The sequence below is a fragment of the Lygodium microphyllum genome, chromosome 28 (genome assembly GCF_053477565.2).
Source record: "Lygodium microphyllum isolate KBCC chromosome 28, Lygodium_microphyllum_v1.1.10, whole genome shotgun sequence".
Lineage (NCBI taxonomy): Eukaryota > Viridiplantae > Streptophyta > Polypodiopsida > Schizaeales > Lygodiaceae > Lygodium > Lygodium microphyllum.
Window position 1 is genome coordinate 26,366,474 of NC_141162.1, and position 14,155 is coordinate 26,380,628.

The 14,155-nt window shown below is 38.6% G+C and overlaps 1 protein-coding gene across 2 annotated transcripts in view; it reads left to right on the top strand.

Annotated features, from left to right (window-relative positions):
• Nucleotides 1-6,259: 6,259 nt before the first annotated feature.
• LOC148011266 (uncharacterized) overlaps nucleotides 6,260-14,155 on the top strand; it is a 36,302-nt gene continuing 28,406 nt past the window's right edge. For both annotated transcript variants that reach the window (XM_087670988.1, XM_087670987.1), the window contains exon 1: nucleotides 6,260-6,502. The gene's annotated coding sequence lies outside the window, so the exon portion shown is untranslated. The remainder of the gene's footprint in view (nucleotides 6,503-14,155) is intronic.

Below are 14,155 nucleotides of genomic sequence, written 5' to 3' on the forward strand. Positions count from 1 at the left end.
TTTGTAGCTCAAAGTTTTGCACTAGCAAGAGCCAAAGCCCCTCCAACTTTTCAAACGATTCTACATCTTATTATGTAATGTCCATATTAGAGGTATGGGCTCTAAACTTGTGTTCTTGGTACGATGGTAAAGTGCAGCAAATATTTTGTCACTTCTTTCTATCTTTTTCAATGTATGGTGTTCTCAAAGTTTCACCAAGTGAATGTAGGAACATGATAGATCACATTAGTGACAAAGCCCAACCATGAATATCTAAGATTTGATGATGGAACTAGCATTAGAAACTTACCTAAAAATCTAAAGTCCCAGAAGTATCCAATTTGCATATCATTAAAATATCAAGCTACCAATATCATTTAAGAGACTCCAACAAGAGACAAAGGCATCAAAAATCCATTGACCATGATATCCCAATTACTTCAACCATAACATATCTGATGGTAGTATGGTCATTCACTTCCGTGGGAGAAGTTCAAATTGCCCCATCTATGAGCACCCAAGCCTTTATCGACAATTCAGTTATTCTTCAATAATAACGATGCATTGTGCCTTTAATGTCCAGGCTTAATATTCAATCTTCAACACGTACACTTTAGTGCACAACTTCACTATTTGTGCACAACTTCACTATTTGGGCCAAATTTACTATTTGTGGTCAACCTTCAAATCTTTCATATATCAATTTATATTTGTAAGGCCACATGCCTAGTTGTATGGTAATGTGTTCATTCATAGTAGTAATAAGAAAGGAAAGAGAAAAAAAAAGGAAAAACAAATGAGAAACTTAACAAGAAAAAGAGAGAGGAATAATAGGGTAAATTTTTAAAAAGAATTTAGGAAAAAGAAAAATGCACTCACCTGCACAACTGCATTGCACCTAGGGGTCCTCGAGTTGGATGCATCTAGTGACCTTGGTAGGTCCATCTCTAGTCCCCCTAGCTTTCTCTCATTTTCCCTCACTTCTGCTTAGGGCACATCAAGGTCAAGATATACATAGGGAGTCTCGACTCACCTTGGTTAGACCTGTCTCCGTGAGTTGCACTTTTTCCCTTCTCCCTTCATCATCTCATTTCCTCAGTACCAACCACTCATTCAACTCCAAAACAAGGTGGAAAAGATTCTTTACCATAAATGTTGCAATTCCATCAACTACCACATGTGGTTGATCTCATGAAGAATCGTGTGCTTTAAGAGCTTATTGGATTGGCTCTAACTTATGTCCATCTCATGATTGGTGTCTCTCTTGCATCTTCTTCAAAAACTCCATTTTCCCTCATCAATAATATTTTTTTTCATTTTCATAAGTTCAAGGTTCCTTGCTTTATTAACCATCGTCAATTGTAGACATATAGTCTTCTAATTAAGTATTATCCTATGTATGCACATGCACTTGCATAGTATTTGTACCATAATCTATATAGGGTTTTGGGCCCCCAAGTGTGGAAGAACACTTTAGGCTTGCTTGGAGTTCGACCCATCTCCCAAACTAACAATATTCTAAGTCTTGTGCACAAGATAGAATAGTAGTACTCTCCCCTAAGAAATGAATGCATGTAAGGGTTTTACCTTGTAAGTACATGGAAAATCATGAGTCGTGACTTCTTCATCACAACCGAATCTATCATCTTCTGCAACCTCCAATTCCTTTTCTTTAGCCATTTAAGCTTTATCCAACACGAAGGATCAACAATCTAGCATACCAACATCAACACCACCAACTTTTACAAGTTTTGCTATCATCTACCACAATACATACAATATCATCTGTACCATCCATAGGATATCATCATCATCAGAGCCACCACGATTATTCACCACAATAGGCATTGCTCCTCCATCAAAGCTTCCTTATTAATCATCCCAACCTTTCACGTCTACCTCTAACATGAGTACCATGGGATTGGCACTCATCTCAAAGGGGGATAATATTAATAGGAAATATGAAATGTTACAATCAAAGGCAAAGTCAAAGGTCAAATGCAATTAAAGCACAAGTGTTGGCATTGTTTTTGGAAGGATATTATTTTTACAACACATCATCATATTATTTATTGTCATGGTTGTATTATCTTGTGAGAGGTAGGCTCAGTACACCTATGCACATTGTATTTATCACCCACAGTCATAATTGTCATACTCACAATTGTTGCATGGATTGTGCACATGAATATGTAATTGCAATAGCATAGGCTAGGTCTAATTAAGTCAAGGTATAAGCATGCTTCATAGATGGATTGGCCTAAATTCCACAAAGTGGATGAGATGGCCAAAAGAGGGTGCAAACCCTAATTCACAGTTGTGAAAATCCTAAAATGCAAAGTGGGATGTGAACCCTATAATACAAATGGAGTGCCATCCTAGAGAAGTGACCTATTAACCCTAATCTTGATCTAGATAAGATTGGAAGGTCTCAATTGTATTTACCTTTTTGGTGCATTCATGCTACAAAAGCTTTGTTAGTGCAACTATTGAAGCTTTCCATTCACTTTTGTTATTCTAACATCTTGTCTCCATTGTTAAGTGTGAGGAAAAGAGAGAGTGAGAGGTGTACTGAGTTGGGGACTAAGGGAAAGTGAATCTCTGCATCTTCTTCTTCTTTCCATCCATGGTAAGAGAGTTTGAAGTTATGTATGAGGTTGTGAGATTGCGAGAGAGTGAGGGATCTGGTAAGGTGAAGCTCTTCTCCATCTTCTTCTTTCAATGTGGGCATACTTGGTGGTGGATGCAAATGACAACAACAACATCAAATTGTGTTGTTTGGGTCATGGAACCCTTTTTAAGCCTTCAAGCTTTCGAACTACAATGTGAGAAGGTAAGTTAGGGAGTTCACTACACCTTGAAGCTAGTCTTATATTCTTGCTTTCGTGGAATGGAGATAATGATGCATGGTTAGCTAGAGTGGAGTGTCAAGAAGATAAGGTGAGAGATTGTCACCAAAGTGAGTCGCAACTTTTGAGATAATAGAAGTCTATCCAATGTCATGACTCTTGTGTGTTTAGCCCAATAGTTTGGATGCTTCTTTACTTGGACATTTGCTCTATTGTTGATTGCTTATGGCTTCTAAGTACATAATCCAATAGGCTTGTCATGCTCCTTTGGGGTGCTTTGTTGAGTGTGGACATTGGCTTGAGTTGGTTGGTCTACTTGTTGCTTATTGGAAGCCAACTCTCCCTTAGACTTCTTCCCATTACAATTAGCTTATGCTATGCATGGTGATTAGAGTATGCCCATGCAATGTGGTCATAGGATTTGCACACATAGCAAGCGTTTGGGAGAAAACTTAACTTCAGTGAAAATTTTGAGCCTGTTGTTGTAGCAGCTAAGCATCGCAATGTGGAGAATAAATATTTCCCTACAGAGTCATTTTAACACAGTGTGGCCCTTGATTGGAAGGGTATACTTGAACCATCACTCAAACTTGAGCTCACTCGAAACATGCCCCACGAATTATAGATGAACCCCGATAGCAACAAAGAACAAATGAAATATGCTATTGAGCTTAGGGAGGAAAAAGGCAAAAGGTTGCTAGCATGTGCATAACTTTCTTATCAAAGCTCAAGTCCTTTATTTCCTTCTTGTTAAGTTTTTGTAGATTCTTTCATAACTCCTTCTCAATAGCTTCCATATCTATCTATTCATTGCATACAATTGCACCATAGCCCACCCCCATATCATTTCCAAGCTCTTTCAACGTCCTCATATCTACCTCATGCTAGCCATCACCATTGCTCTCATTTGGCATAACAACCTCTATTGATTGTTTGTGTGTAGATGGATTTTGTATGCAACCATGCATGGAAGGTAGTCACATAGCATCATGTAGAAGCTACTAAGTGCTTTTATAGTAATAACTATGAACATTGCCATGTTGTAGGCCCGCGACTCTCCTATCTCAAAACCTTTATGAACACAATAATCTAGGAAAGAATTTGTTGTTCCAAAAGTAGTCAACGTCTTAACCTTCCAACTTCTCAATATTATAAAAATATATGTATAAAAGTTTCTAATGTTGATAGGATGTGCATGACATGATATAGCTCGATGTATGTTTGTGCTTCCCTAGTACTCTTGTTGGCAAAAGTATCTTACACAATCCTTTTAGAATGTTACAACTTTCACATCCAAGGTCCACATATAGTCATTCAACTAGTCTAATTGAAGGAAAAATGCCATTTGAGCACATTTTCTTGGTTGTATCTCACACAATACACAATATAGGAAGTAAAAATTAAAGCATATCTATTTGTATAATTGCATAATGTGACTTTTCAAGTTGGCATGTAAACATTTTCTTTGTAAAGTTATCGAGACTAGTCATTTAAGTATTTGAGGACCATGCCATGCTTTTCTTTTTTCTAAATTACTCTTTAAAAATTCACACAAAAAGTCACAAATACATGCACATATTTTTTAGAGTGGGAAATTCTAAGATTCAATAAGCTTCATTGAATTCAAATGAATTATGACAAAGTTTTAAGAATCTATTCTTAGAGCTTCTTCTTACAAACAAAATCACTTCCAAACCAACAATTTGTCCCAAATCACCTAAACAACAATACTCAAATATATAACTTCACACTTCACAAATATATACAAACAATGTGCCCACACTCATGTAAAATATTTGAATTCATAGACACAAACACATATGCCATGCACATTGGTCCAAAGTAGCAATATAAAGATTATTAAAGGCGTGCGCGCGTGCGCGCGCGCACACACACACAACAAGTCAATGTAGGGCATTTTACACACAACACCATGGGTTAAGGCTATATATTATCTATTGTCAAAGCAACATATGTTAAGTGCATGTAAGATTGCCCCCTTACTTTAGGTCTTGAAAGAAACCTCTTGCTATTAATTGATTAATGTTGTGCATTTTACACAACACAACATGGGTTGGAAGCCTAGATTGTGGTTTGTCAAAGCAACATATATTAAGTGCAAGTATGATGGCCCCCTTACTTTAGGTCAAACGAAGTTGTTTCTACTAATCGATCAATGTAGTGCATTTTACATCCAACAACATGGGTTAGGAGTGTAGATTATCTTTTGTCAAAGCAAAAGATGTTAAATGCGAGTAAGATGCCCCCTTACTTTAGGTATCAAAACAACCCTCTTGCTACAAGGTGATCAATGTAGTGCATTTTACACCAACTGCATAAATGAAGATTAAAGCAAACATATGTTAAGTTCAAGGAAGATGCCCTAAAAAAAACCATTTGCTCCTAATAGATTGACACAGTGCATATTACACCCAAAAACACATACTAGGAGTCTAGATTGTCTTTTGTCAAAGCAACATATGTTAAAGTGCAAGTAAAATGGCCCAAAAGATTCCCATTGAACACATAGGTGGGCAACTAGAAGAGGAGGAGTAGGCCAATTTGAAAGGCAACTCCAAGTCTATAGTTGAACTTCATGCTATGGAGGATTGTGACGAAGAAGATCTAGATTGAGGATAGTTTGAAGATGATTTTGAATTTGTCCCCTTTTTGTCTATCGTGCTAGTGGGAGGGTGAAACCATTACTCTTTTTTTTTTGGAATTACCTAGAGGCCAAGGACATATGGGCTAAAATCAAGAAGCTATTTAACAAGGCTAGCTTCAATACCAATCTAAGGATGAACATAACACTTTTTGGAGAGCAAGCTAATTTGGATGAAGTGACCCTAAAAGTGTGGAATATTACGAGGGTCATTGTTTGCAAGTATATTTGGTGGAACAAGAATAGAGTTTCAAGAGCCAAATAAGGTAAATTAGATGCCAAGAAACTAGTAGCTAAGTGCAAGAATGAAGCTTTGGCAGTTTTGAAAGTAGTAAGTGGGAAAATCCAAGTATGTGATGTAGCTTACAATCTACTCTCTAGATTTTAAACAGTTAGTGGCTTTGCTTGTTCACCAATGTTGATGCTAATGCCAATGAGCCATAGCCGAGTTGATCAAGGGGTGTGTGTTTCCCCCTTAGTTGGAAGATCAATCCCTCTTAGTTGCTGCACATGGCCTCTTCGACACTTGCCACCCTTCGAGATGGTGTTTTGGGCAAAATCTCATAGTAATAAAATAGCCATTTGACAATGCATTTAAAAAAATGCTGATGTTAGTATTTGGGTTAATATGGTATTTTCACATTCACAAAAGAATGTCATTAATGTATTATTTTAAAATTTAATATTCGCAGCTTAGAAAAAAAGTAAGGTGGTCCCCTTACTTTAGGTCTAGAAAGCACCCCTTTCGCGACTAACCGACGATACTAGTGTATGTATGAACTATGTGGTTGAGAGTGGTGTTTCTGGGGTTAGGCTAATGAGAGAGGAGGAGACGAGAGACGTAAAAAAACGAGCAGGTGAAGACGAATGGTTTTATCGAGTCAAAGCGAGAAGCTGATCTTCTTGACTGTGGCGCGGAACAAGTAGGGTTTTGTTGCTTCGGCCTTAGGGTTTGGCGTCCTCCCATGCGGCGACCTTGCGTCTGCGGACTCGCCCGGCCCTAGGTTTTCAGGTGCTCTTCTCCTCACTGTTTGTTTCTCTCCCGTTTTGTCTTACACATTCTGTCGGCTATGTCGTTCTTTCATCGTCATTTTCCCTGCATTTTTGATAGATTTCGACATCTATACCAGAAGTTGTGGCTTTTGCTTTCAGCCATCTCTTGGTTTAGGGTATGAAGTCGTTGAACCGTTCAATCTAGGACATGCAGCTTCATCTAGTTGCCATGTAACATGACATTCATGGGATCATGCAAACTCTCCAGAGCTGCACCGGAAATTTCGTGCTGTACGATTATTGTCTCAGAGTCGTCGTAACGGATGATAAAGCTGGTTGATACTTCTTTTCCGTAATGAAATGTAGTACAATATTGACGTATAATTTTTTCTCTTTTCCGGAGTCAGACAGCTCACCAAGATTGCTTAATAACAAAATTTCAAGTTTGCTCAAAGAATTCTTGTTGTGGGTTGCTGTGGTAATTTATCGACTTAGTGCGAGAGAGACCGATTTTAGGAAAGTGATCCTATTTTTCATTGTATGAACTTTCGAGTTTTTCAATGTCCAATCTATTCGAAGGTTATCAAAGGCAACAATGAAATGCCCAAAATACTCACGATACAAAAAGGCTCACCAAGAAGGAGACGTTGATATGCTAACGCTAACAACGATAGAGATTTAAAAAAAACGTTGGGAGAATGCTTTCATGTTTTGAGCAACTACATGAAATGTCTTGAGGATCCCATACAAGAATTCTAATGTTTGTGGGCAAGAACGAATCATCATTCTTCATTCAACATCCCCTTAGCCATCAATTTGATGGTGTTGTGGAAGAAAGCCCTTGTTTGGCTTACTATGACAAAGATATCTGACAGGGCTACAAACAATCTTGTTGGCTAAAGGATGCATCATGATTCATGCTCCATATTTATTTCACCAAACCTTGCATGCATCATTTGCGAATGGTTGACAAAGATTGATTTTTACATTTTGTGAGCTTAATTGACTTTTGTGATGTTGAGAATGAGAGTACTTTTCATTGTCACCACAAAAGTTGTTTATAGCCTTGAATCAGATATGCTTAACAAGAGAGTAGCTGATTAAAAGGTTGTCTCTTTTGTTGCTCAAATTTCAACATGCAACAACTGTATGTGCTCCATTTTTTAGTCTCATTCATAAGCGTTATACTTAATGAGTATGTATTTATCTTTGGATTGTGTTAGGGTTCAATGGTTTAACTTGAGTTATTTGTAGTGAGGATCAAAACTTTAGCTTCTTTGTTTGGTTTACTCCAAAAGATGCTACTGGTTTTATAACATTTGCAATTACAATGTACTATTAATACTAGGATGTAAGGTGAGGTGGTAATGGGCAACTTGAATATTGTTGAATGATTCAAGGTCTCCCTCCTCTTAGCAGACATGTGGTATTTTTAGAGTTTCCTTGGGTCCTTTTTAGTGTTTCCTTTGTTCTCTTCTGCTTAGTTTTTGTGAGGGTGGCTTTCTTTTCTCATCATCACTTGCGACTTGTTACTCCCTATGTTCTATTCATGTTATCAAAACTTATGTGTACGGCACAAGGACGATACATGTGTTGTTGGATGGTGGGTTTTAGTGTTGGGTTTTCTATATATTTGGCTTGGAATAATTGTTGTCTTAACATTGCTAGTTGGCTTGAGCCTTAGCAAGCTCAACATTGCTTCGCTTTATTATTGCACGGTTGTCAATGGTGGTCATCTCATGGTTCTAGCATATGCTTTTGTTGTCTTGTAGTATGAAAATTGCCCAATATTTTTACAAATGTGTTTAATGGTCAGGCATTCTATTTGGAAGGATTCCTTAGGTTGTCTTCGTTTGGCAAGATTAGATACTACATTACAATTATTTGGCAAGCTATTGGGTTGCATTTTCTTATAGCTTGCATGTCCTTAGCCCATCTGCTCTTACAAAGAGGCACCATGGATGTGATTGCAAATCTCAACACCCCTACTCAATCACAACCAGAAGTACAAAGTGTGTAGAGGCTTTAGTGAAAGCAACACCTCCAAAGTGTGGGCACACCATAAACATGGCAAAACACCAGAGACTGTCGTAGAAACAGCTAAGTGTGGGTACCTCAAACATGGTGTATATCCAGAGGTTGTAATAGGGGCCTCACAAAGTGTACAGAGGCTGTAGTACACGGCTACATGAGGAGTTTACAAGCTTATGTCAAAAGCATTTGGGCTAGGCATTACAAGGTTGAAAAAAGTCTAGTAAAAAATTGGGTCAAGGACCGTCAGGCCCTTGCAGTTTTCAATATTTCTTTTCACATAGATCTTCAATTTATTGCAGGTCTTCTTGTTGGAGTAGTCCAGCTTGCTCTTTTTGATCTTGTACTTGTTTTTCACTTTGCTTGCATTAGCTGCTTTAGTCTTCATGTCCATGTTCCCCTCAAGCAAATATATCATTATGTTTGAGGCAATGGAAATGTCTTCAAGATCTTGTACTATCTCCAAGGTAGTAGGCATGTCTTCAAGTTCTTCAAATGAATACATTGATTGCTCTTTGGTGTAGGCAACTTCATATCCTCCTGCAAGTGGGTCAAACAAGTCTTCTATGTAATGCAAATGAGCAACAAGAGTAATGCTACTCTTTGTTGGAAGTAGCTATGGCCCATATAAAATTTTTCTTATTTGACATTCCCATGATAGGATACTAGCTCCAAATGACTAGCAAAGAGTTGATCTTGAATGTGCTAAAGAGCACAAGTGCCAAGAAACATTAACTTAGTATCAAGAGATACTATCTTGAGGAGCTTGGTGTTGATGCTGATTCTTCTTGCTTGATGATTTGATGTGAACCCTTCAATGCTTGAGTCCCCTCCTTGTTGGTAAAATCTTGTTGGTAAATTAGTTGAGAGAGAGAGAGAGAGAGAGAGAGAGAGAGAGAGAGAGAGAGAGAGAGAGAGAGAGAGAGAGAGGCAAGATCTCCAATGAGAAGAGTGGGAAGAGTGAGGTTGAAAAAGAGCTTGAGCTCCTTGTTGAGCTTGAGATATTGAAATCTTCAAAAATCCTCAAAGATTTGTCCTCCTACTGAGTGGCATTGAGTAGATGAGTGTTACTGGGGGTCCCTTGAGCCTTTCAACTAGCAAAGATAGCAAATGAAGTGAGAAATGAAGCTTAGTCAACTTTGGCTATGGTGGACTGTGATTAGGGTTTTTGACCGAGTGAATTTCTGCTTGCAGTAACCCGTACACACGATCTTATGACGAAATATTTGATGAAGATGAAGCTTATGTAGTAAGCTTCCAAAGCCCTATAGCCACAGTGTAAACCATGGTGGATGCTAGTAGCACAAAGCGTACGGACGAAGATAGGCGCAGATTCGTTAGGAAGTTCGAATTTTCACAATGTTGCCTTTTGATGCACGTAATGTTGGGATCTGTCGTGATGGATTGAAGTGTCCTAATCTGTAGAATAGCTTTCCAGAAGAAATCGACTTAAGATATGGCTTGTAGATAGAGTTATGAAAGCTCCAATAACATCAGATCCTGTTGGCTATGGAGGTCACATCGAATAGAAGTTGACAGAGCTGACAATGCTGAGCTACAGATGGCCTAATGTTGAGCTTTGAGATGAGAGAAGGGAGCTCCAGGAGCAAGAGTAGCGATCTCTAGAAGGAAGCATGTCAAGATCTTTTCTGGTTGAAGAGATCTAAGAGCTTAAAGCAAGGTGGCTATGGCTGCCAAGTAGGGTAGTGAGAAGAATAAGTGGGAGATGAGGTCCTAAGCTGGGGACTGAGCTCAAGCCAAGCTACATGACAGTAAAAGAGAGTTGGAGATGTAATGTCATGCCCGCTTGGCTGGGATACCATGTTGAAAAACACAGGATCTAGAGCATGGCAATGATTATGGAGGATGGAAGATGAAGACACAGCTCATGATAGCATGACAAGGATTCGGACTTGACAAAGACAGAGACTTGGACTAGACTAACTGACAATAACAAAGACACTAACCGAAAAGAGAAAGCATTATGCCAGCTCATGATAACATGACAAGGATTGGACTTAACAAAGACTGAGGCTTAGACTAGACTAACTGACAATAACAAAGACACTAACTAAAAAGAGAAAGCATTATGATATTACATTCATCTCATATGAAAGTGACAACCGAGTACAATGTTATATCGAGATGGGTAGGTGCCAATCTTTCTCTCTATGTCTATGGGATTCTTGCAGCTTTGCATGTCCTCAACCCATTTGCTCTTACAAAGAGGCAGCATGGATGTGATCGCAAATCTCAACAGGTGACCTTAGTGCTAGCTTAAATACGATGATCAATTGCTTGCCATTCAAGTTTTGACCAAGGTTGCTTTGATTTGGGATGCACAAAGCTAGTTGAAGAGAAAGGAGTAGGCGAGTGCTCATGCATTATGGAACAATCTTTGGTGCATACTAGGAAGGGGTAATATCTGCGGTTGTGATGCGTACCCTCCCATTGTCATGTGCCCTTGAGTTAATATTCAAGGCATTGAAAACTATGTTTGTGCGATGTGGAACCACTAAGTTTTTGAGGCAATTTGATTAGCCCTTGAGGAAGGATGGTGGCCGTTGCATGTGTTGCATCCTCTTTGCTAAAGTAGTGAACATTGGGAATCCTCCAAGCTTTGACTTTCCATTGATGCATCAACATTGTTAAAAAAGTGAGGGAGGTGGATTGCTTGATTGGTGTTAGTCTTCTCATTAGAAATAGATGTGAGATTTATCTTAGTAAGTGGAGCAAGTGACTCATGTTAAATTAAGAATATTAAGAGGCTTGAGTTGTCCTAAGCATGATTGTAGTGAGATGATGCCATCTTCATTGTTAGAAATTGAAGATAATTCGAGGTGTTTGGTAGAAGCTGGATGATTTTTAGCCTCACTACTTTAAACATGAAATTTGCTGCATTTGAGGGGTTGGCTGATTAGTAAGTGGCATGATCTTGTCTATGAAAGGGGAAGGCTATGTGACAGTTTGAGCCATGTCACTAATCTTGCATCAAAATCTTAGAGCCAAATGATTCCTATGCATGGCTTAGACAAACTTAACTATGTGATCTTTGGGTCACTATCACATCAAAATGATCATTCATACAATATAATATTAGGATTTCCATGAACATGCATTGGACTCTTGAATGATACTTAGTTACAAGGTACATCAAACTCTTCAAAATACATTTAGAGTTAAGAAAAATGCTACCATTGGGTTTTTTGTGTTGTATCACATTAAAGTGATTATTCATCCCCAATAATATTAGGATTTTCATCAATATGCATTGATGTCACTCTTAATGGAAAATTGAGTTGGAGGGTGCAATGAAAATGCCAAAATAGATATGGAGTTAGGAAAAATGTTGCAAGTAGGTCTTTTGTGGAGTGTGTTGGGAGTACAAGGAAATTGAAACTCGGCTTTAGTGAACCATAAGATAGTGAACTTTGAGTTGCAAACATTTAATAACAAGTAAAGAAATTCAGCAATAGAAAACCAATTTAAACAAGAAAGTTAGAATCCTCTTGCATCTACATATAGAAAAAGATTGGCCCTCATGATTAGTTGATGGACTAATAGCTGCTATATGAACTCTTGACCCCTTGGATTGACTCAAATGGTGGTTTTTTATTAGGGAGGAAAGGTGGCATCTCGTACGACTTCATTAGGCTGGACCAATGCTTGGTGGGTTTGTTTGTGCAAGTTTTGCCATGAGGGTCACCTTGTTCTTTGGTGCTATGTGTAGTTTTGTGCAAGTGATAGACAAATAGTTGCTATATTGGCTCTTGATACTAGCTCGGATGGTGGGTTATTAGGAAGGAAAGTTTGCATCTCCTATGACTACACTAGGTTGGATTGCTGGGTTTTTCTATAGTAGTTCTAACATCGTCCGGTCTCCATTACGACACTTATTCTCCTTTGGTGTATGACTTGGCATGGAGTGGGATGCCCTTGGGTTTTAGTAGTGGAGTGGTGCTCCTCATGTATTCTCAAGCCATAGAGGGAGGGTTGCTAATACTGGCCATTTATCTATATAATGCAATGGACCTTGATGGGGGCTATCTTCATGCATCAAATTAGTTAGTAGTTCAAGTCATGGAGTGGGTTTGACTTCAAGATCCATAATGGGATGGTTCAATGATAGACAATATTTGCTCCTAGTCTATTTCTATATGGGGAGACACTTTGGCAATCGAGTCGAAGGTGGAGAATCCATGGTCATGATTGTCAAAAGTGGATGCAGTGATGAAAGTGTGTAAATTTGTGGGCATGGACTGCATAACATAAGAGAGGGGTTAAAAGGAAAGCACTGCAAAAGAAAAGAATACTAGAGAGAGAATTTATAAGAATGCTTGAGAAATGGAATTGATATTTAAGGCAAGCTGGTAAAGAAACAAAAGTGAGGTATTGGCTAGATGGGCACTAGCATTGGCTTCCTCTCTCCAATGAAACTTGTTGTAGAAGTATGCAAAGTAATGAATGGGGAGGGAGCCATCAATCGTGTAAATATGACAAGGTCATGAACTAATCGGCTAAGTTCGATGGGTCTAGAAAATATTGGCTAGTCATAAAATAATGACCATAGGTCTCAAAATTAGGCGCCCAAAACATGTACAGACTAAATCGCGATTGGTAAAATAATGACCAGCTCATTGAAACATGCACAAACTCACACATGGATTGGCAAATCTGCTAACATCCTTTCTCAGATCATGGGTTATTTGGTACAACAATATATAATGATAATGATAATGGTGTTGAGTGAAAATACGCTTTACAACTGATTGCCTTTTTTAATAGCCCCAAAACACACTTAATTAATGAAAAACACAAATTTGGTGTGTGATTTGAGAGAGTTTTAGTGGTCCCCCAAAACCCTAATATTTTGGGGCACCCTTCAACATCTATAAAGAGATGGGCTGCCCACCATTCAACATCATCCTTTTGTACAGGTTTCTCACTCTACTGTGCAAATTTCAGCCATCAACCACCTACCTTTTGTTGTCCAACCATTACTGACTGCAACCCATCACTATCTAGCCTTAGGCAGCCAGATATGGCCTTGCTGTTTGGAGGTCTCCATTTGCTATGTCACTATAATACTCGATAAGCCTATGTTTCTAACATCTGGTATTAGACAACAGGTTGCTACCATCTTTCTCACTAGGTAATTGTTGCAGTACTTGTGTTTTTTTTTTTCCTAGCAAGCCGTCTATATGTGCAAACGCCTCTTGTGTTATTGCTTGACTTTTCTCCGCATCGGGTGATCAATTTTCAGTCTTTCTTTGATGCTACATTGTTGCGTTTACTAGGTTTCAGCCTTTGACTGTTGTGTTTTGGTGACCAGTCTACTGCCCTTCATTATTCTGCACTCTCTCATCTCTGATTGGTGGTTACTACACTTGGGATCCGTCTTTGATGGACGTTACTCTTCGACATTGCATTGCTCTACCCTCGGGCATTTTGTATACTCTTACATTCATCTACAACATTCATTCATTGGAGAGTTTTCTCTCTTTGTGTTTGAGTTTTGAGTTTTGCGTTTTGCATTTAGGGTTTGAGTTTTGCTTGTCTCCGTTTGAGTCTTTGTGTTTTAGTCTTGGTTGTACGTACACGTGTTTCCTCAGTGCAAACCCTAGTATATCTTCACATTGTA